Genomic DNA, 24,522 nt, shown 5'->3' with positions numbered 1-24,522 from the left:
CACGCAGCCAGATGGAAATCACAGCCTTTATGTACTGCACCCGACCTCTCATACTGTGTGTGTCTGAGTGTTGTACTCTCACTGATTGTTTTTGACCCCTTCCATCTCATGCTAAATTGTTGGCTGCTTGATAAATCAATCTCACGTCCCATTTGTCCCCAAACGGACAGATGAGAAATTAACCAAACTCCAATGTTGCACAACTCAAGTCTAAGGAATATGGAGCAGACAAGAAAATAGCAAAGGGCTCAATGTTATTTTGTGCAGCACCTTGAAGATATTTGCAGTTAGTGGGGAAGGAGTAAGTGGAGATGTTGCAAAAAGCTGCATTGAGGACAAATCAACAGAATCTTAGCAGGCATTCAGCCCATTGTGGCTGTGCTGTCTCTTTCAGACAATTCACCCCAAGATCTCCCAAATCCCGGAATTACCTTGTGCAAGTTTCTATGTCACATCATTTGCCATAATCTCAATGTAGGCACAGTGATTTTTAACAGAGTACTGTCGATGAAAAATTCAGGATTAGTGGTGCTGGAAGAGCACAGCAGTTCAGGCAGCATCCAAGAAGCTTCGAAATCGACGTTTCAGGCAAAAGCTGTTCGGAATAAAGGCTGTGAGCCTGAAGCGTAGAGAGATAAGCTAGAGGAGGGTGGGGGTGGGGAGAATGTAGCATACAGTACAATGGGTGAGTGGGGGAGGGGATGAAGGTGATAGGTGGAAAAGGAGGTAGGCAGGTAGGACAAGTCCGAACAAGTCATGTGGACAGTGCTGAGCTGGAAGTTTGGAACTAGGGTGAGGTGGGGGAAGGGGAAATGAGGAAACTGTTGAAGTCCACATTGATGCCCTCGGGTTGAAGTGTTCCAAGGCGGAAGATGAGGCGTTCTTCCTCCAGGCGTCTGGTGGTGAGGGAGCGGCGGTGAAGGAGGCCCAGGACCTCCATGTCCTCGGCAGAGTTGGAGGGGGAGTTGAAATGATTCCAATGGCTCAACATGGATTGTTCCAGTTAATATCCTTTTTCAGATGGATAGAGCTGGAGAGAGAGTAAAGATTGTGGGAATTCGGGAAATGCTGACAATCTGTTTTAATATTTTGTTAATAAAATCAAGTTGAACCGCAAACCATATTTGGTCCCCCTTTGTCTGCATCACCAACAAGAATACTGAGGGAAAGTTGAGTTTAATTATATTGTGTTACTAATGTTCATCTGGTTGATCAGTGGAAATTAAAAGCCATGTCACACAACAGGCAGAGTCAATCTTTAGCTGAGTAGAAGTTCAGCAGAGAGAAACAGACTTACTTTGTGAGATAATACGTCATTCCTGTCCCATTGATCTCTTAACTGCAGGGAACTTTCAGATACGTGGTATCTTTAGAGCAATTAAATATCCTCCCAAGATATATGCTTTCACTCTCAACTGAAGATGTTATAACTTCAATGGCTAAGAGCATTAACCAATAAATCAATGCCAAGCCAGTTGAAGTATTACACTTGGCACATCATCATCGCTGTAATTGCAGAATGCAGCATAACCTATTCCATCTTCTAACCTACTGACAGCCTACTTTTCAGAAGTCTCCTTACACGACTCTGAAAACAAATTAAAAGAAACCAATTAAACTAAATAAGCACAAATCAAAATGTCCCAGTCATTTAAAAAGGCTCTGTCACAAAAGTCAAAATCTCCCAAGAAAGCTTACACTTACAGAGTCACAGAGTTGGACAGATCCTTCGCTCCAACTCGTCCATGCCAACCAGATATCCGAAAGTTATCTAGTCCCACAAACCAGCATTTGGCCCATATCCCTCTGAAGCCTTCTTATTCATGTCCCCACCCAGCTGCCTTTTAAATGTTACAGAGTCTTAGAGTTATACAGCACGGAAACAGACCCTTTGGTCCAACCCGTCTATGCCGACCAGATATCCTGAATTAATCTCGTCCGACTTGCCAGCATTTGGCCCATATCCCTCTGAAGCCTTCTTATTCATGTCCCCATCCAGCTGCCTTTTAAGTGTTACAGAGTACTGGAGTTATACAGCACGGAAACAGACCCTTTGGTCCAACTCGTCTATGCCGACCAGATATCCTGAATTAATCTAGTTTGACTTGCCAGCATTTGGCCCATATCCCTCTAAACCCACCCTGTTCATATACCCCCATCCAAATGCCTTTTGAATGTTTTGGAGGAGCCGGTGTTAGACTGGGGTGGACAAAGTTAAAAATCACACAACACCAGGTTATAGCCCAGTGGGTTTATTTGGAAGCACGAGTTTTCGAAGCGATGCTCCTTCACTGGGTGGTTGTCTTCACCTGATGAAGAAGCAGCGCTCTGAAAGCTAGTGCTTCCAAATAAACCTGTGGGATTATAACCTGGTGTTGTGTGACTTTTAACTTCTAAATGTTGTTATTGTACTAGCCTCCACCACTTCCTCTTGCAGCATGTTCCATATAAGCACCACCCTCTGCATGAAAAGGTTGCCCCTAAGGTTCCTTTTAAATTATTATTCCTCTCACCTTAAACCTTTCCCCCTCTGTTTTTGTACTCCCCCACCCTGGGGAAAGGACTGAAGCTATTCACCCTATCCATGTCCCTCATGGTTTTATAAACCTTTATAAGGTCACCCTTCAGCCTCCGATGCTCCAGAGAAAATATCCTCAGTCTATTCATCCTCCCCCGATAGCACAAACCCTGTAACCCTTGCAACACCCTTGTAAATCTTTTCTGAATGCTTGCAGGTTTTACAACATCTTTCTACAGCAGGGAAACCAGAATTGAACGCAGTATTCCAAAAGGTGGCCTAACCAATATCCTGTACAGCCACAACCCAACATCCCAATTCCTATACTCAATGCACTGATTCATAAAGGCAAGTGGATCAAATGTCTTCTTCACTATGCTATCTACCTGCAACTCCTTCTCTTCCTAATCTGTGTGTATGTGAGTTACAATAATCTTTTTGAATTCTGATATGAATAGATTCGCTCTTTTGTTAATTCAACATATCCAGGTTTAATTGGATACTTTTAAACACCAATTCAAATGGTTTGGGAGGAAGACATCCACAAGAAAGGGTCCCTTTTCAAATTAATCTGTTAGTGACCAATCAAGGATCCAGGTAAATGAAGAAAGGAAACCATTTCATCCCTGCTCACCTGGGAGCTTAACAATTTGGGGTATCTGTCTGGAACTGTAATAACGTGGGGAAAAATAATCACACCAGCCTCTCTTTGTAAGTTCTCCATGTATTTACGAAACAATGCCCTTCACCAGCACATCTCAGTGATATATTTAACATTCCATTCACATTAATCACTCCAAGGGCATGTTTTACGTTCGGAATATAAACAGTAAGTGTTGAAATTCTCAGCTTCGGAAGCATCTGCTGAAAAAATCAAAATGAATATTGCAAATTGATAATTGTGTTTCTCTCCACAGATGCTGCCTGACCTGCATTTCAGTATTTCTTGATTTTATTGCAGATTTTCAGCACATGTGGTATTTAACTTGTGTATAATTTTTTTACGTAAGGAGAATGGAGACTTGAAAACATTGAATGGGACTTTTGCTCATTAACCTCTTGGGAATTGTCTGCTATTGAATGATTTGATTCAGACTTTAGACAAGGTGCAATCATGACAAAGTCTGTGGGATTGTACTTATTATATATCAAGGAACAGCTCATCAAATAAGGCAATCCTCTGAAACATATGAATTCTCACCTCAAGTTTGGGGAGAAAGGTATAAAGGATCAGTATTAGATGGGGTGAGATCTGAACAACTTCAGAAAAACTTTGATCTTAAAACTACAATTCTGCAGGAGAGTGTTTATTACAGTGAGTGATACCACACAGTATTTCAATTGCACTGAATTGGTTTTGAAAGATAACTCAATAAATGCAGGTTGATGCTGTAGATGGTTCCTGTCGATATATTTCGTTGACCTGTTCAGACGTGTTATGATGTTAAGTCTCAGGCAGAAAGAGGAAGAAGGTATAAGTAAGGTTCAAGAAACTGAAGACAGACAGAGCCCTGGAGATAACAGGAATGAACTCAAACTAGGAAATAGAGAATTTGAAGCGACCATGCGATGTTTATGGAAAACAGGATTAAGGAACCTCCAAGGCACTTTACAGAGGGATAACAAGCAACAGGTCACCAGGGAAAGAGTATGTCTTCTCAGAGCAAAGGAGGGAATTTACACATGGAGCCGGAGGAAGTGGGTGAGGTTCTTCATGAATAAACTGCATTGGTATTTCTTTAGGATTCTGGGTAGTCCAAGATGGAGGATGGGAAAAAGTTGTGACTGTAAGAGCTGCCTCTTTTTTGAGGCCTTTTTCTGTGTTGGGGGTGATTTCCTCAAATTCCAGGAGCAGCAATTACTGTTTTATTATGCAACTTTGGAGAAAAACAAACTCAAAACAACGGCACTTTTAAAAGGAAGAAAATCAGACAAAGAAAGTGAGTACATGGTCAGGGGGGCGGGAGGGAAGAAACCTACACTGCTCACTGATATGGATAGGAAGGGTCGAGAGGGATATGGGCCCAGTGTGGGCGAATGGGACGAGATTAGATTAGGATATGTGGTCAGCATGGACGAGTTGGATCGAAGGGTCTGTTCCCATGCTGTACATCTCTATCACTCTCTGACATGGTGGATGGTGAGTCTTGTATATTGATATTCTAGAGCATGTCAATATTAAAAAGGAGGTGTTGGGTGTTTTGAAAAGCATTAAGGTAGACAAGTCCCCAAGACCTGATGGAATCTATCATAGAATCCTGAGAGAGACAGGTGTGGAAATTGCTACGGATTTGTACAAAATATTTGTATCCTTTATCGTCACAGGAGAATTCCCAGAGGACTGGAGAATACCCAATGTTGTTTCTTTCTTAAAGAATGGCAACAAGAATAATTCAGGAAATTAAATGCCAGATTGGCTTCCTGTTATTCATTGCTTGGACATCACTGTCTGTGCCTGGATGGTACCCTCTGGAAGTCACTCTGTAAAGATCTCCACCCCTCTACCTTGGGGTCTCAGGATCTCAAGGTGTTCCTCTCTTTGGCCAAGGTTTCGGTCCATGTGTAATGGTTTCCTGAATGTGGTTCCTGTGAAGTGCCTCGTGCCATGAAAAGGGATCCCTACATGCAGGCTGTAGTTGGGTTGAAGTGTTATGGAGAGCAGGCAGGAAAGTGGAGTTGAGGCCGAGATGAGATCAGCCATGATCGTGTGGAATGACAAAGCAGGCTCGAGGAGCTGAATTTACGAATTTTTAAGATCATTCTGCTGGGCCACTTTTCGTTGTTGCCTGTCCCAAAGTCCACCTTGGAGGATGGTTACCTGAAGGATCGAGGTTGAAAGTCCCTGATCGTTGAAGTGATCTCCGACTGGGAGGGAACACCTCTGTTTGGTGATTGTTACGCGGTGCCCATTCATCTGTTGCCGTAGCCTCTGCTCGGTCTCACCAATGTACCATGCATTGGGCATCCTTCCCTGCAGCGTATGAGATAGACAACATTGGCCGAGTCACGTGAGTACCTGCCGCGTACATGGTGGGAGATGTCCCCATGTGTAATGTCGGTATCCATGGCGACACTCTGACACGTTTTACAGTGTCTGCTGTGACAGGGTTGTTTGGTGTTGTCCTGAAGGCCGGGCAGTTTGCTGTGAACAATGGTCTGTTTAAGGTTTGGTGGCTGTTTAAAGGTGAGAAGTGGAGGGGTGGGGAAGGTCTTGGCGAGGTGCTCATCCTCATCGATAATGTGTTGCAGGCTGTGGAGAATGTGACGTAGTTTCTCAGCTCCTGGTAAGTACTGGACAATGAAGGGTACCCTGTTGGTTACAGCTCGTGTCTGTCTCCTGAGGAGGTCATTGCAGTTTCTCCCTGGGGCATGTCAGAACTGGCGATTGATGAGTTAAGCATCGTATCACATTCTTATCAGGCCATCCTTGTGTACTTCCAAGTGCCCCTCACATTCCCCCTGACCTGAACAGATCCTGTGTAAGTGTACGGCTTGTACAGAGGGGACGTCTGTTTTAATATGTTGAGGGTGGGTTTGTGGTTGAGTGAGGTGCTGTGGTGTCCATCCTTGATGGAGATGCATGTGTCCATGAATGAGACAGATACTAAACATTAGTCCATGGTGAGTTTGATGGTGGGATGAAACTCGTGAAATGTTGGTGAACATAAATGTTGGGAGAGTGCAGCATTGTTCTGACATGAACACAACCAAGGTTGAGGGGATCAATTCTCCTGACATGGCCCCAGAAGCACGTGTTGTCCCAGTGACCTAACAGCTCCATCTCTGATCTTCTAAGCTACTGCCTGTGGTTTACATCCCTTCTGGGGATACTTTCAATTTAAACATTCTCTCCAATTAAAACCCTCTCACTGCATTATCTCCATTGAAATTAAGTTAATCTCTGACCTAATATCTTTAAAACTCTACATGGCTGATCATGGAATTAAAACATTACCAAGTCAGTTTGATACATGTGGAAACAAACGTTTGATAAACTGGAGCGAAAGGGAGTGGAATTAATTTCTCAGCTCTCCCAAAGAGACAGCATTGACATGATGGGCTTCAGTATATACAGTCACATTCGAAGATTCATTGATCTGAAATTAAACAGTCAAATGTCTGTTTCACCACAGTCGACTCATCTGTTGTTCGTTTCCTCACTGATGCAGGAATTAGCATTGACCCATTTGTTCTTGTCTTTCTGGGACCATTCCTTCAATGTTGGCTGTACAAACATTGAGCTTGCTTGACTTCTATACTGTCCTCTTGGTATTTAACAGGATAAAATGCAGGTGAAATAAAGTTATTCCATACGCAAAAATTTATACTTAAATTCGATGAGTTGGACCAAGATAACAGTCACCCTAAAGGTGGAAGATTCGTTGAAAATATTTGGTTTGCAAGTAATGACAGACACAGTGAAAAGTTTTGTCTTGTGAGCAATACAGGCAGCTCACAGAGTTCAGTAGCATAGATAAGTAAATAATAGGGAAACAGCAGCATGAACAAAAACACAGGTACAGGCGAGTATTGAGAGTCTGTGAGACCGTTCAGTATTCTAACAACAGTAGGGTAGAAACTGTTTCAAAACTGGTTGGTGCGTGTGTTCAGGCTTCTGTACCTTCTCCCCGATGGTAGAGGTTGTAGAAAAACATTGCCAGGGTGGGATGGATCTTTGAGAATGCTGGAGACCTTTCCTTGACAGTGGGCCTGGGAGATGGATTCTATAGATGGGAGGTTGGCCTTTGTGATTGTCTGGGCTGAGTTCACCACTCTCTGTAACTGTCTCCGATCTTGAATGGTACAGTTGCCAAACCAGGTAGTGACACATCCAGACAGAATGCTGTCGATGGAGCACCTATAAACGTTGGCAAGGGTATTCTCTGTCAGTAATATCCGATGTTCTGGAGGGATCAGTGTTGAAGTGTTGGTTTGTTGATGAGAGTGTGATGAGAGCTGGCTTCCAAAAGCAACCTCTCCAACCGCACTCTCAGGAATCTCGTCCCCATCCAGAAACAGCAGCCACTTGATCACCACCTTCAACATTCAATCCTGCAGATCCTTGAAAATCTTGTGCAAGATCATGTTGGATACCACTGACCATCAACTGAATGCAGAGATGGGGATTTTTCCAAAATAGTTTAGAAATAAAGGATAAGCCACAGAGACACCCCAGATGGGACTTGAACCCACAACCCCTGGCTTAGAAGGCCAGTGCCTTATCCATTAGGCCACTGGGGCCCCACTTGCTCTTTGCCAATGGCAGCCTTTAAATACTGCACCCTGACCTCTCATCGTGTGTGTTTCTGTGTGTTGTACTCTCACTGATTGGTTCTTCCGCCTTCCATCTCATGCCACATTGTTGGCTGCTTGATAAATTGATCCCGCCTCCCATTTCTCCCCAAACGGACAGATGAGATATCAACCAAACTCCAACTTTGCACAACTCAAGTCTGAGGAAAATGGAGCAGACAGGAAAATAGCAAAGGGCTCAATGTTATTTTGTGCAGCACCTTGAAGATATTTGCAGTTACTGGGGAAGGTGGAAGTGGAGATGTTGCAAAAAGCTGCATTGAGGACAAATCAACAGAATCTTAGCGGGCATTCAGCCCATTGTGGCTGTGCTGTCTCTTTCAGACAATTCACCCCAAGATCTCCCAAATCCCAGAATTATCTTGTTTAAGTTTCTACTAAACAGCATTTGCCATAATCTCAACACAGGCACAATGATTTTTAACAGAGTAGTTAAAAAATCCAGTCAATTTGGATTGAGATGAAGTTGACATGGGATGAAAATCAGCCACTGCAAAGACCAGGCTTAAAAATGAAATCCCTGAAATCCCAGATTTCAGAGGCCAGTGCCATAACCATTAGGCCATGAGGGCACTATATTGGCAGACCACTGGGAACAGTTGACCTCAAATGAGTGTGACAGCCAAGCACACTCCCAGATCTGTGACAACACACTGAGGGACGCACTAAAGGTTCAGGCAGCTGCTGCCAAGGTGTAAAAGGGAAACAACACAGTCTCAGGTCTTTCTGACAAATGATCACATCGTCCTTTCAGTTCTCAGACCCTCTTGGTGCCTGACAATGAACAGAGATCGTTTCCTGCCCAAGTCCAAAATGCCTTTCTTTCCACAACGATACAGAAGGTTTGAGAAATGTCAATATTCCAATGGTTTGTTGGTTCTTTTCTCTCTGCATAGACTGTACACAACTGATTTAGAACCACTGTATGCATTTCCAAATGATGTTACAAACTGTTTCAATACTTTTTTAACAAATTCAAGTTGAAATGCAAATCAGATTTAGTCTCCCTTTGTCCCCATCACCAACAAGAATACTTGAGTAAAGTTGTGAGGAATTCATCAGACCAATGAGACTCCAGGAATTCTTCCAAGATGTCAGCAATGATCCCAATGAGCCAACCAACGAACGGGAACAGTCATCAGAGAGATCCATCGTGGAGCGACCAAAGAAGGAGTCGATTTGTATCCCTGCGGAGGGCCGCTGTCCTGACCTTGAGATGTATGCTCAACCGTCAGGAGATGGGTGAATGACAGATTTAAAAATCACACAACACCAGGTTAGAGTCGAACATGTGGAAGCACTAGGTTTCGGAGCACTGCTCCTTCATCAGGTGGTTGTGGAGAATAAGATTGCAGGACACAGAATTTATAGCAAATGTTTACAGTGTGATGCAACTGAAATTGTATCTTGAGAAATTGTATCTGGATTGTTTGTGAAGTCTCTCATCTTTTAGAATGGCCAGGTTGGTTTTCGTTCTTTCATATGTAAATTGCAGAACTTTTATCAAAAGTTACATTCTCAAGTGAACTTTTACAATTGGTGTCGTGTGGGCCCAGATGATGCATTGAAGGTGTGAGCTTCCCTGTGTCAGACTGTCTGTGCCACAATGGTCAGACTGATTCTAATCTAATAAACAGATTTACAGCATCTCACAGGAATTCATATCGTTTTTGAGCAAAGTAAAATGTAATTTTGTAAGTACACGTTCATCACACAAACTTATATGTGTGTGTGTATATGGGTGTGTGTATATGTGCGTGTGGGTGTATATGTGAGTGTATGTGTGCGTATATGTGTGTGGGTGTGTATTTGTGTGTATATGTGCGTGTGCATGTGTGTGTGTGCATATGTGTGTGTATATATATGTGTGTGTATGTATATCTGTGTGTGGATGTGTTTGTGTGTGTGGGTGTGTATCTGTGTGTGTATATGTGTTTATGCATGTGAATGTGTGTGTATATATGTGTGCATGTGTGTGTGTGGGTGCGTGTGTGTGTGTATATGTGTGTGTGTTAATATGCGTATGCATGTGTGTGGCTGTGTGTGTGTGGGTGTGTATGTATGTATATATGTGTGTGTGTATATATGTACGTGTACGTGTGTGTATGTGGGTGTGTATGTGCATATGTGTATGTGTTTGTGTTTATGTATATACGTGTATGTGTGTGTATGTGTGGGTATGTGTGTGTGTGTGTAAGTGTGTGTGTATGTGTGCATGTGTGTGTGTATGTGTGTGTGTGTGTGTATGTGTGTGTGTGTACGTGTGTGTGTGTGTGTGTGTGTGTAGTTGAATGGGGTCACCTGTAATGTCCCAGTTGAGGCCATCTCCATTGTTCCCAAACTTGGTGATCAGCCTCTGCTCGGCCACTTTTCATTGTTGCCTGTCCCGAAGTCCCCCTTGGAGGAAGGTCCGAGGTCGAATGTCCCGAATTGCTGAAGTGTTCTCTGACTGGGAGGGAACACTCCTGTCTGTTGACACTCAGAACAGCCCCACCCCCCCACCCCATATATGCACACGCACAGACACACGCACACCCACACGCACACACGCACACGCGCGCACGCACACATGTGCACAGACACACACACACACACACACACACACTTACAAGCACATATAAGTTTGTGGGGTGAATTTGAATTTGCAGAACTACATTTTATTTTGCTCAAAAACTGTATGAACTACAGAGCTAAGGAGAGAATTGTGGCAGCTCCCAGAATCAGGTGGCTCAGTGGTTAGCACTGCTGCCTTACAATACCAGGGTGTCAGGTTCAATTCCCGCTTTGGGAATTGTGGAGTCTGCACATTGCTCTAGTTTCCTCCCACAGTACAAAGGTGAATTGGCCATGTTAAATTGCCCATAGTGTTACCTGTTTCCACACTGTAGGTAGTCTAATCCAGGGGAAGGATCTGAAGGCCCTAATTTACGAGGGCTCTAAGCTCATGCCTTTCCAGGACTTCTCAGCGGTGGGAAACCCGAAAAGAAAACCTTACGATGATGAGCCTAAGACATAGGAATGGAAGTAAGGCCATTCAGCCCATCGGGTCCACCCCCCCCATTCAATCGTGAATGATGGGCATTTCAACGCCACTTTGTGGCACTCTCACCGTTCACCCTTAATTCCTTCCGTGATCAAGAATTTATCAATCTCTGCCCTGAAGACAATTAACGCCCTGGCCTCTGCTGCGCTCCACGGCAATGAATTCCACAGGCCCACCACTCTCTGCCTGAAGAAATGTCTCCTCATTTCCGTTCTAAATTGACCCCCCTCTAATTCTCAGGCTGTGCCCATGGGTCCTGATGGAAACACATTCCCAGCATCCACCCTTTCTAAGCCATGCATTATCTAGTAAATTTGTATGAGATCTCCCCTCAACCTTCGAAACTCTAATCAATACAATCCCAGGATCCTCAGCTGTTCATTGTATGTTAAGCCTCCCATTCCAGGGATCATCTGTGTGAATCTCCGCTGGACATGCTCCAGTGCCAGTATGTCCTTCCTGAGGAGTGGAGCCCAAAATTGGATACAGTATTTCAAATGGGGCCTAACCAGAGCTTTATAAAGTCTCAGAAGGACATCACTGCTTTTACATTCCAACCCTCTTGAGATAAATGGCAACATTACATTTGTTTTCTTAACCACGGACTCAACCTGCAAGTCAACCTTTAGACATTCCTGGACTATCACTCCCAGATCCCTTTGTACTTTGGCTTTAAGAATTTTCTCACTGTTTAAAAAATAGTCCATGCCTGTATTCCTTTTTCCAAAGTGTAAGTCCGAGCATTTGCTCAGGTTGAATTTCATCAGCCATTTCCTGGACCACTCTCCTAAACTGTCTAAATCTTTCTGCAGCCTCCCCATCTCCTCAGAACGACCTGCTTGTCTGCCTAACTTTGCATCATTGGTGAACTTCACCAGAATGTCCCCCAGTCCCTTCATCCAGATCATTAATATATAAAGTGAACAGCTGCGGCCCCAAAACTGAACCCTAGGGGACACCACTTGTCACCAGCTGCCATTCCAAGAAAGAACCTTTTATCCCAACTCTCTGCCTTCTGTCAGACAGCCAATCCCCAATCCATCCCAGTAGCTCACCTTAAACACCATGGACCCTCACCTTACTCAGCAGTCTCCCGTGAGGCACCTTATCAAAGGCCTTTTGGAAATCTAGGTAGATCACATCCACTGGGTTTCCCTGGTCTCACCTACTTGTTACCTCTTCAAAGAATTCTAACAGGTTTGTCAGGCATGACTTCCCCTTACTAAATCCATGCTGACTTGTTCTAATCCAACCCTGCACTTCCAAGAATTTAGAAATCTCATCCTTAATGATGGATCCTAGAATTTAACCTACAACCAAGGTTAGGCTAACAAGCCTATAATTTTCCATCTTTTATCTTGATCTTTTCTTGAACAAGGTGTTTACAACAGTGATTTTCCAATCATCTGGGAATTTCCCTGATTCCAGTGATTTTTGAAAGATTGAAAATACCCTCTACTATTTCCTCAGCCACCTCCCGCAGAACTCTCGGATGTAGACCATCGAGGCCGGGAGATTTATCAATTTTTAGACCTTTTAGCGTTTTGAGCACTTCCTCTTTTGTAATGGCTACCATATTCAAATCTGCCCCCTGGCTCTCCTTAATTGTTAGGATAATACTCATGTCTTCCACTGTGAAGACTGACACAAAGTATTGACCAAGTTCTTCAACCATTTCCTTATCTCCCTTCACGAGCCTTCCTGCATCAATTTGGAATGGCACAATTTCTACTTTTGCCTCTTGTTTGTTTCTTATGTATTGAAAGAAACTTTAACCATCATTTCTAATATTACTGGCGAGCTTACCTTCATATTTGATCCTCTCCTTCCTATTTCTATGTCTTTGTTATCCTCTGTTTGTTTTTGTCGTCTTCCCAATCTTCTGATTTCCCAGTGCTCTTGGCCACTTTGGAGGCTCTCTCTTTCCCTATGATACATTTCCTGACTTCCTTTGTCAGCCCTGGCTGTTTAATTCCCGCCCCCTGACGGATAATGTTTCTGCCAAGAGAAGACTGAGGGAGTTTGGGATCCAGTACTCTCTGAGGTATCCGGCAGTGCTCCGATAACCTTACATGGATCCGTACATCTCTTTGATACATCGGAGAAGGCAAGAGACTTTGTGGACAAATTAACCGAATCTGAACAATTTAGTATCTACAAATAGTGTTGTTTGGTTATGTCTTTGTTGTTTTTTAAAGAAACTGAGGAAGTCCAGTTGGAGCTTTCTTTTCCTTGTTTTCCCAATTGGTAATAATCCGGTTTAAACTGTGTTTGGTGGCGGTTGAGATGTGTACTTTCAATTTCTAAGTGAAGTTATACCAGAGGATAGGTGGGGTATTTACCCCATCGATCTGAAATGTTTTTCTCTTTATTCATATTTCTATTCTATGGTATATTTACTTTCTATTCTGCTTGTGTTTGTGGTACGGCTCTAGCTAGAAGGAGGGAAACTGTTTGGGATGGCTTGATGCCCACTCATGCGCAGTTTGCGATGGGTAGTTGACCCCTTTGGGCAGGAGGTGAGTTCCCCTATTCAGCGCCATTGGCACTTTATATGGTGGTTTGTATTGCTTTTAATCTTTGATAGTTTTGTAGGTTTGTCAATTGTAGTGGTTTCAGTTCATGTAGTTTGTATATTTGATGGATCATATGACACTAAGGCTCAGTGATTTGTGGTTCGTGTTCCTCCTCTCTGGAATTTAAATGTTACTGCAGAAGATTATGGCTAATGACATGATTGAATGGTGAACCTGGAATATCAAGGGAAGTCGAGAAGAAAGTGAGGACTGCAGATGCTGGTGATCAGAGCTGAAAATGTGTTGCTGGAAAAGCGCAGCAAGTCAGGCAGCATCCAAGGAACAGGAGAATCGACGTTTCGGGCATCAGCCCTTCTTCAGGAATCAAGGGAAGTCTCTCACCAATTAAGAGGAAGAAGGTACTTTTGAGTCTTAGAAAGGAGAAAGTGGATATTCCTTTGTTTCAGGAGACGCACTTGAATGACAGGGAGCATTTGAAACTACAGCAGAATGGCCTTGATCTGGTTTACTTCACATCATTTAATACCAGAAGTAGGGGAGTGGCTGTATTGGTGAGGAGGAATCTCCAGGTTAAGTTACTAGAGTGTGTCAAAGACACACACACAGGAGGTTTGTAATTCTTATAGCATTGATAAATGGGAAAAATATGGTGTTTAAATGTTATTGTCCTCCAGTGCATCCCCTCAACTTTTTGTTTTCTGAATTGATCAGTCTGGAGTCCTGGCATATCATTATAGGGGGAGATTTTAACTGTCTCATGGATCCCACAGTACTGAGGTTCCCCAAAGCCCCCACCCCCGATATCCTCTGTACAAACTAAACAATGAGTGGATCTGTGTGTGGAGTGAGGGTTGATGGACATCTGGAGGTGTCTCCACCCTACAGGCAGGGATTTTACGGTTTTCTTCTCCAATCCACACAGATGTCACACCAGGATTGATTTTTTTCCAATCCCCGTGGCAACCCTGGACTTGGTGGCACCTTGTACGATCGGTAATATTACCATCTCTGATCACACTCCACTGTACCTGTTGGTTAAGATTAAGGACGTTACAGTGGGTCCAAGGCACTGGCAAATGGATCCTTTTATCCTCAAGGATAATACGTTTGTGGAGCATTTGTCTCGGGAATTTTGGTCTTTCCTCGACATTAACTCACGCTCGGCTCGTAGCCAATCCTTCCTTTTGGAAATTGCCAAAGCCTATGACAGTGGTCAGTTATTTCCTACTCTGCCAGTAGGAGGCGGAAGAAGGGTGAGCAGCAACGTCTCCTCAAAGCATGGTTGAAGGCAGCTGAGAAGGCCTACTTTGACAGGCCCTCGTTGGTCAAGTTCCAGAGGATTGCGGCGCTGCGGTCTGCATTGAATTCCGTGCTCACACAGACAGCAAAGAATGAGCTTAATTTTGCAAAGCAGAGGTCATATGATCATGGAGACAGGTCTGGCAAATACTTAGCATATCTCGCTAGGTAAAAGAGCGCCCCTCAAGCCATTACAGTGATTAGGGAAGGGTCTGGGAACCGAACGTGTGACTCCAAAAAGATTAATGTGTCATTCCAGAGATTTTACACTAAGTTATACCAGTCTGAGGTTTGTGAGGAGGGGCGGGCCAAAATACAGGCTTTATTCAGGATCTGGAGCTCCTGGGTTTGACCCCTGAACAAGAGTCTTTTCTCAATGTCCACTTATCAGAGCGAGAGGTGCAGGAGGCTGTGAAGCAGCTTCAGAGTGGAAAGGCACCCAGTCCTGATGGACTTTCCAGCGAATTCTAGAAGGAATTTATAAACATATTGTCAGGCCCGATGTTCAACATGTTTAATGACTCATACAGCCATGATTGTCTCCCGCCATCTCTGAGAGAGGCCAATATTTCTCGTATTCTTAAAAAAGGGAAGGTCAATGTAGGGATTGGTGATTTCTCTAGATACAGAGAAGGCGCTTGACCGAGTTGAGAGGCCGTACCTTTTCTATACTCTGGAGCGGTTTGTTTTGGGCGAAGTTTTTATAAGATGGGTAAAGGGTCTCCATAATGACCCTCTCACTGCAATCATCACAAACAGGGTGTGATCAAGCAATTTTAACATTTTTTGGGTCAGCCGGCAGGTCTGTTCCCTTTCCCCACTGCTTTTTACAGTGAGGATTGAATCATTGGTGGAGGGCATTCATAGGGATCCCAATATATCAGCTCCAGACGGGGGGTAAATTTACGTGACCTCACATGTTCCCACATTGTATTTCAATTGGCTAAATTTTTGGGCCAATCCCTAAACCCATCCATCTCCCTCTGTAAACTCTGTGAGTCAGCCTCAACAGTTGCCTTCCCACAAATGTTTGTCCAATCTGTGGATGTGGCACTCCAAGTTCTCCAACGATGGCCTAACTACCACACACCTCCATCATAGCCTCCTTGCAATTGTATTCAATACCTTGACTAAGAAAGGTAAGGGCCCAAATGCATAGCCACAGCCCCATCAGTTCCAACCTTGAACACCCAGATTTCAATCATTTCCATTGACATATTGGACCTTATCATAAATACCAAACATACAGGTAATCTGGGGTTCAAGTGGTAACATTGACTGAATATAGCTTAGTCTGATACCAACACAACCAAAAGAGAAGTTGCTGTATCCACAGACAGATAGGTCTATCTGTTGGAAACCAGTTACCTCATAGGTAAGGCACTAACTTCCTAAACCAGAGATTGTGGGCTCAAATGGTATTTGAATGTTTGATTTTGTTTAACCCTTCAGAGTGCAGCTGATCTCAATCCTGTGTGGTCACATGACCATGACAACAAAATCAGGCATTCTCAATTGATCCTCAGCTGGAGAAATTTGACCTGATAGAAAATTGGCCAAACTAAATTAAACAGCAGCTATCGGCTCGAGAGAACCATGCAGCTAAGATCAAAGAGCTACAAAGATTCAAGAAGAACCAGTTCCAACCAGACTGAGGGTTGTATATTGGAGAAGTGTCAGCCTGAGTCAATCCACTTTATAGCTCCTGGCATGACAACAGTGAAGGGTATTGGTGTGACCCCATTGGATGATGTGAACCCAGCTCATGACCGTATTGGCCAAAGCCACAGAAGATTCTGGAAGATGAGGGACAGGAGAGGGGGAAAACACACCTGAACGCTAAACCCTTAGCAAAGCCTTGACTGGGTCCTGCAGTGGAGCTCTGACCATCTGCTCCAAACCTGTTCAGAAAAGTCCTCGCGTGAGTTGCGCAGGCCATTCAGCCCATCACATCCACACTGACCCTTTGAAGAGCATCCCAGCCAGGCCTAACCCCTATCCTCTCACCCTGCATTCCCCAAAGCCAATCCACCGAACCTGTCCATTTTGGGACTGTGGGATGAAACCAAAGCACCCGGAGTACCCCATGGAGAGAATGTGCAAACTCGACACAAACAGACACCGAAGGGAGGAATCAAAGCCAGGTTCCTGACACTGTGAGGCAGCAGTGCTACCCACTGAGCCACCATGCCATCCCCAGGAGAATCTCAGCAGGTTTTCAGCCATTGTGACTGTGCTTTCTCTTTCAGACAATTCACCTCAATCCTGCAAAACTTGTGCAAGAAGATGTTGGGCACCACTTCCCATCAACTGAATGCAGACATGGAGATTTTCCCAAAGTAAATTAGAAATCAAGTTGAAGAAGGGCAAGTGACTGACACCTCAGATGGGACTCGAACCCACAATCCCTGGCTTAGAAAGCCAGTGCCATATCCATTAGGCCACTGGGGCCACATGGCAGGCTGAAATTCACAGCCTTTATGTACTGCACCCGACCTCTCATACTGTGTGTTTCTGAGTGTTATCCTCTCACTGATTGTTTTTTACCCCGACCATCTCATGCTAAATTGCTGGCTGCTTGATTAATCAATCTCACTTCCCATTTGTCCCCAAACGGACAAACGAGAAATTAACCAAGCTCCAATGTTGCACAACTCAATTCTGAGGAACATGGAGCAGACGAGAAAATAGCAAAGGGCTCAATGTTATTTTGTGCAGCACCTTGAAGATATTTACAGTTAGTGAGGAAGGAGTAAGTGGAGATGTTGCAAAACAGCTGCATTGAGGACAAATCACCAGAATCATAGCAGGCATTCAGCCCATTGTGGCTGTGCTGTCTCTTTCATACAGTTCACCCCAAGATCTCCCAATTCCTGCAATTACCTTGTGCAAGTTTCGAATAATCATCGTGAAAAATCAGACAACACCAGGTTGTAGTCCAACAGGTTTATCTCAAAGTACTAGCTTTCGGAGCGCTGCTGCTTCGTCAGGTGGTTGTGGAGTATAAGATTGTAAGACACAGAATTTATGGCAAACGTTTAGAGTGTGATGTCACTGAAATTATATATTGAAAAAAATCTGGATTGTGTGTGAAGTCTCTCATCTTTTAGAATGACCAGGTTAGTTTCAGTTCTTTCATGTGTAAATCACAAAATGTTTTTCATTGCCAAGTGAAATGGCAAGCTGTCCAATAAAAGCTAAATGCTGTGAATGCTGGAAATCTGAAAGAGAGAAAATGCTGGAGAAATCATGACTCAAAAACATGATTGAGTTTTCTGAAAAAGTCACAAAGAGGATTGATGAGGGCAGAGCGGTGGATGTGATCTATATGGACTTCAGTAAGGCGTTCGACAAGGTTCCCCATGGGAGACTGATCAGCAAGGTGAGATCTCATGGAATACAGGGAGAACTAGCTGTTTGGATACAGAACTGGCTCAAAGGTAGGAGACAGAGGATGATGGTGGAGGGTTGTTTTTCAGACTGGAGCCCTGTGACCAATGGAGTGCCACAAGAATCAGTGTTGGGTCCACTACTTTCCGTCATTTATATATATGTTATTATCATTATGAGGTATCATTAGTAAGATTGCAGATGACACCAAAATTGGAGGTGTAGTGGACAGCAAAGAAGGTTCCCTCAGATTCCAACGGGATCTTGATTAGAAGGGCCGATGAGCTGAGGAGTGATGGGTGGAGTTTAATTTAGATCAATGTGAGGTGCTGCATTTTGGGAAAGCAAATCTTAGCTGGGCTTATAGACTTAATGGGAATGTCCCAGGGAGTGTTGGTGAACAAAGAGACCTGAGAGTGCAGGTTCATAGCTCCTTGAAAGTAGAGTCGGGGATCGATAGGAGAGTGAAGAAGGCGTTTGGTATGCTTTCCTTGATTCAAAATCAGTTGTGTACAGTCTATGCAGAGAGATAAGAACCAACAAAACATTGGAATGTTGACATTTCTCAAAGCTTCTGTATTGTTGTGAACAAAAAGGCATTTTGTACTTGGGCAGGAACCGATCACTGTTCATTGTCAGGCACCAAGAGGGTCTGAGAATTGAAAGAATGATGTGATAATTTGTCAGAAAGACCTGAGACCGTGTTGTTTCCCTGTTACACCTTGGCAGAAGCTGCCCGAAACTTTAGTGTATCCCTCAACATGTCATTTGAGATGTTGGAACATGCTGGGATGTAATACTCTAATGATGCCAAGACTTTACACTGGCAAATGGCTCTGTGTGCCCTAGTAGCATATTGGGTAAACCACTGTCCTCCAAAGTGTGGGATTGTGAGTTTAAATTCCCTCTGGGCTGCTCACGTTTTAAGCTTGGTCTTTGTAGCTGACTTTTGTCCCATGCCAACTTCATCATGATCCAAATTGACTGCATTTTTCAACTACTCTGTTCAAAATCACTGTGCCTGTGCTGAGATTATGGCAAATGATGTGTAATAGAAACGTGCACAAGGCAATTCCAGGATTTGGGAGATCTTGGGGAGAATTGTCTGAAAGAGACAGCATAGCCACAATGGGCTGAATGCCCGCTAAGATTCTGTTGATTTAGAACATACTACATAGAACATAGAACAGTACAGCACCGAACAGGCCCTTCAGCCCATGATGTTGTGCTGACCATTGATCCTCATGTATGCACCCTCAAATATCTGTGACCATATGCATGTCCAGCAGTTTCTTAAATGTCCCCAATGACCTTGCTTCCACAACTGCTGCTGGCAACGCATTCCATGCTCTCAAAACTCTCTGTGTAAAGAACCCGGTTCTGACATCCCCTCTATACTTTCCTCCAACCAACTTAAAATTATGCCCCCTGGTGTTAGCCATTTCTGCCCTGGGAAATAGTCTCTGGCTATCAACTCCATCCATACCTCTCATTATCTTGTATACCTCAATTAGGTCCCCTCTCCTCCTCCTATTCTCCAATGAGAATAGTCCGAGTTCAGTCAACCTCTCTTCATAAGATAGGCCCTCAAGTCCAGGCAGCATCCTGGTAAACCTCTTCTGAACTCTCTCCAAAGCATCCACATCTTTCCTATAATAGGGCGACCAGAACTGGACGCAGTATTCCAAGTGCTGTCTAACCAAAGAAAGCATTTGTCCTCACTGCAACTTTTTGCAACATCTCCACCTACTTCCTCCCCACTAACTGCAAATATCTTGAAAGCGTTGCACAAAATAACATTGAACCCTTTGCTATTTTCCTGTCTGCACCATTTTCCTCAGATGTGAGTTGTGCAATGTTGGAGTTTGGTTGGTTTCTTGTCTGTCCGTTTGGGGACAAATGGGAAGCGAGATTGATTTATCAAGCAGCCAATTTTTTAACATGAGATGGATGGTGTAAAAAACAATTAGTGAGAGTATAAAAATAAGAAACATACAATATGAGCCATCAGGGTGCAGTATTTAAAGTCTGCCAGTTTAACAGCAGACATGTAGCCCCAGTGGCCTAATGGATAAGATATTGGGCTCCTAACACTATCCTGAGTAGCTAAATTTCATAGGTTGTCCTTGTTGAACTTGACTTCTAATCTACATTATAAACATCCCCATGTCTGCATTCAGTTGATGGGAAGTGCTGTCCAACATGAACTTGCACAAAGTTGCAAAATGTGCAAACTCGACACAAACAGACACCCAAGGGAGGAATCAAAGCCAGGTCCCTGACACTGTGAGGCAGTCCTGCCAGCCACTGAGCTACCATGCCATCCCCAGGAGAATCTCAGCAGGTTTTCAGCCATTGTGACTGTGCTGTCTCTTTCAGACGATTCACCCCTGTATCCTGCATATCCTCAACATTCTGTATTTTTCTGACACAAGGTACCACCAACCCAACACAGACCTGGGGACTTATCCAGATGAGATGAGAAATTGACTTGACCTTGGACGAAGATCAGCCATGAAGACAAGGGTTAAAAGTCAGACACCCCAGATGGGACTTGAACCCATAATCCCTGGTTTAGGAGACCAGTGCCTTATCCATTAGGCCACTCGGGCCACATGTGTGGTGCTAAAATGGCAGCTTTTAAGTTTTGTTTTCCAAGAACACACTGACTGTGGCTCAGCCAGCACAGAGTCAGTGCCCTGGACTGAGGGGATTCTAAATCTCCTGGTTATATATGTTTTTCTCTTTACCCCCGCACTGCTGCCTAACTGTGGTAGTGCTTATATTTTCCCCAGCCCCCATGTTGTGTGTGTGCAGGTGTGAGACACAGTGAAAGACAACAGATGTACAAATCTTTATTCAATTCCCACCACCAGGAAGAAAGGAAACAGCCGAGTGGCCAGTGACAAGCATCAAAGGGCAATGCTGTGTGACCAAACAGTGAGGGGGAGGGCACTCTCTGAACAGCTCAAGGATGTTGGTAGACACTGCGTGCTCCTTCTCCAGGGACACCCGGGCTCGAACGTAACCACGGAAGAGGGTCAGGCAATCGGCCCTAACAACCAGTTTGGCCAGGCCGAGGAGCAGACCCACGAGGAGATCCTCTGACCAACCCTCCCCCCTCGGCACTGGGTGCCCAATGATGGGGAGTGTGGGGCTGAAGTCCAACCAGAAACGGAGGAGAAGGTTTCCCAGAAAGCTCAAAAGGGAGTGCAAGCGCCCTGTTCCATGGACTCCACAGTACCACAGAACAAGCAGTTGGGCTGGGAGTCCGTGAACCACCACAATCTGCGGACTGCCGCGTGCAATACCCTCCACCCCAGATCCACGTGAGAAAGGGGGAAGACTCCCATGTAGAGAGCCCTTCACTGAGGATGGTCCCCACCGCCCGGTGGTAAATGGGCACGCCAGGGTGTGTCCGGGAGGTGGATGAGGGTGTGCAGCAGCAGTCTGTACAGGGCCCTGTGTGATACACCCCTGAAAGGGACAAAACTAAAACTCCAGAGACAGCTCAGGTTGTGGGGCACAGTCTCCCGCAGGAAGTACAGGACCCTGGGGCCAATGTGAAATTCCGTCCGGGCAGGAGTGAGTGCAGACGGGATCCCACCGCACACCTGAGCATCCTCCAACTGGGGCACTACGTGGGGTCTGAGCACCGTCGTTTTAAGGTGTCGGATGGTGGTGGCCACGTACCGGACGTCTCCCGCTGCCCTGCTCGCTATATCCTGCGGCAGCGTCCAGCCCAGGCCCCCACCATCCAGCACGTCCCCGACCCTGGTCACCCTCGCAGTCACAGCCCTCCCATAAGACCATAAGACCATAAGACATAGAAGTGGAAGCAAGGCCATTCAGCCCATCGAGTCCACTCCGCCATTCAATCATGGCTGATGCGCATTTCAGCTCCACTTGCCAGCGTTCTCCCCGTAGCCCTTAATTCCTCTAGACAACAAGAACCTATCAATCTCGGCCTTGAAGACATTTAGCGTCCCGGCTTCCACTGCACTCCGTGGCAATGAATTCCACAGGCCCACCACTCTCTGGCTGAAGAAATGTCTCCGCATTTCCGTTCTGAAATGACCCCCTCTAATTCTAAGGCTGTGTCCACGGGTCCTAGTCTCCTCGCCTAACAGAAACAATTTTCTAGCATCCACCTTTTCAAAGCCATGTATTATTTTGTACGTCTCTATTAGATCTCCCCTTAATCTTCTAAACTCCAACGAATACAATCCCAGTATCCTCAGCCGTTCCTCATATGCTAGACCTGTCATTCCAGGGATCATCCGTTTGAATCTCCGCTGGACACGTTCCAGTGCCAGTATGTCCTTCCTGAGGTGTGGGGACCAAAACTGGACACAGTACTCCAAATGGGGCCGAACCAGAGCTTTATAAAGTCTTAGTAGTACATCTCTGCTTTTATATTCCAACCCTCTTGAGATAAGAGACAACATTGCATTCGCTTTCTTAATCACGGACTCAACCTGCATGTTTACCTTTAGAGAATCCTGGACTAGCACTCCCAGATCCCTTTGTGCTTTGGCTTTATTAAGTTTCGCACCATTTAGAAAGTAGTCCATGCTTTTATTCTTTTTGCCAAAGTGCAAGACCTCGCACTTGCTCACGTTAAATTCCATCAGCCATTTCCTGGACCACTCTCCCAACCTGTCTAGATCCTTCTGTAGCCTCCCCACTTCCTCAGTACTACCTGCTTGTCCACCTAACTTCGTATCATCGGCAAACTTTGCTAGAATGCCCCCGGTTCCCTCATCCAAATCATTAATATATAATGCGAACAGCTGTGGCCCCAGCACCAAACCCTGCGGGACACCGCTCGTCACCGGCTGCCATTCTGAAAAAGAACCTTTTATCCCAACTCTATGCCTTCTGTCAGATAGCCAATCCTCAATCCATCCCAGCAGCTCACCTCGAACACCATGGGCCCTCACCTTACTCAGCAGCCTCCCGTGTGGCACCTTATCAAAGGCCTTTTGAAAGTCCAGATAGACCACATCCACTGGGTTCCCCTGGTCTAACCTACTTGTTACCTCTTCAAAAAATTCCAACAGGTTTGTCAGGCATGACCTCCCTTTACTAAATCCATGTTGACTTGTTCTAATCAGACTCTGCTCTTCCAAGAATTTAGAAACCTCATCCTTAATGATGGATTCTAGAATTTTACCAACAACCGAGGTTAAGCTGATTGGCCTATAATTTTCCATCTTTTGCCTTGATCCTTTCTTGAACAAGGGGGTTACTACAGCCATCTTCCAATCATCCGGGACCTTTCCTGACTCCAGTGACTCTTGAAAGATCTCAACCAATGCCTCTGCTATTTCCTCAGCAACCTCTCTCAGAACTCTAGGGTGTATCCCATCGGGGCCAGGAGATTTATCATTTTTAAGACTTTTTAACTTTTCTAGCACTATCTCTTTCGTAATGGCAACCATACTCAACTCAGCCCCGTGACACCCTTTAATTTTTGGGATATTACTCATGTCTTCCACTGTGAAAACTGACACAAAGTACTTGTTAGGTTCTTCTGCTATTTCCTTATCTCCCATCACTAGGTTCCCTGCATCAGTTTGAAGTGGCCCAATGTCGACTTTTGTCTGTCGTTTGTTTCTTATGTACTGAAAGAAACTTTTACTATTATTTCTAATATTACTGGCTAGCCTACCTTCATATTTGATCCTCTCATTTCTTATGACACTCTTTGTAATCCTCTGTTTGCTTTTGTATCCTTCCCAATCTTCTGATTTCCCACTGTTCTTAGCCACTTTATAGGATCTCTCTTTTTCTTTAATACATTTCCTGACTTCCTTTGTCAGCCAAGATTATCTAATCCCTCCCCGGTTAATCTTTCTTTTCTTGGGAATGAACCTCTGTACAGTGTCCTCAATTATACCTCCAAACTCCAGCCATTTTTGCTCTAGTGTCTTCCCGGTTAGCCTCTGCTTGCAGTCTATTTTAGTCAGTTCCTCTCTCATGCCCTCATAATTACCTTTATTCAACTGTAACACCATTACATCAGATTTTGCCTTCTCCCTTTCAAACTCCAGACTGAACTCTACCATATTATGGTCGCTACTTCCTAAGGGTTCCCTTACTTTAAGATCTTTTATAGAGTCTGGTTCATTGCAAAGCACTTTTTCAACACCTCCTCCCTCACCTCTATCCAAGGCCCTAAAGGAGCCTTCCACATCCATCAAAGTTTCACCTGCACATCCACCAATATCATTTATTGTATCCGTTGCTCCCGATGTGGTCTCCTCTACATTGGGGAGACTGGGCACCTCCTAGCAGAGCGCTTTAGGGAACATCTCCGAGACACCCGCACCAATCAACCAAACCGCCCCGTGGCCCAACATTTCAACTCCCACCTCCCACTCTGCCGAGGACATGGAGGTCCTGGGCCTCCTTCACCG

The 24,522-nt window shown here is 44.7% G+C and overlaps 3 non-coding genes across 3 annotated transcripts; all 3 read right to left on the bottom strand.

Moving 5' to 3' along the window:
- Window positions 1-7,686: 7,686 nt before the first annotated feature.
- trnar-ucu (transfer RNA arginine (anticodon UCU)) lies at window positions 7,687-7,759 on the bottom strand. The gene has a single exon. It is a non-coding gene; the product is annotated as a tRNA-Arg (tRNA).
- Window positions 7,760-17,088: 9,329 nt separating this feature from the next.
- On the bottom strand, window positions 17,089-17,161 carry trnar-ucu (transfer RNA arginine (anticodon UCU)). Its single transcript has one exon. It is a non-coding gene; the product is annotated as a tRNA-Arg (tRNA).
- Window positions 17,162-20,639: 3,478 nt separating this feature from the next.
- On the bottom strand, window positions 20,640-20,712 carry trnar-ccu (transfer RNA arginine (anticodon CCU)). Its single transcript has one exon. It is a non-coding gene; the product is annotated as a tRNA-Arg (tRNA).
- Between the last annotated feature and the right edge of the window lie 3,810 nt (window positions 20,713-24,522).

Source organism: Chiloscyllium punctatum, chromosome 18 (assembly GCF_047496795.1).
Source record: "Chiloscyllium punctatum isolate Juve2018m chromosome 18, sChiPun1.3, whole genome shotgun sequence".
Classification (NCBI taxonomy): Eukaryota; Metazoa; Chordata; class Chondrichthyes; order Orectolobiformes; family Hemiscylliidae; genus Chiloscyllium; species Chiloscyllium punctatum.
Note: the sequence above shows the minus strand (reverse complement) of the source record. Positions and strands in the feature narration are given on the sequence as shown.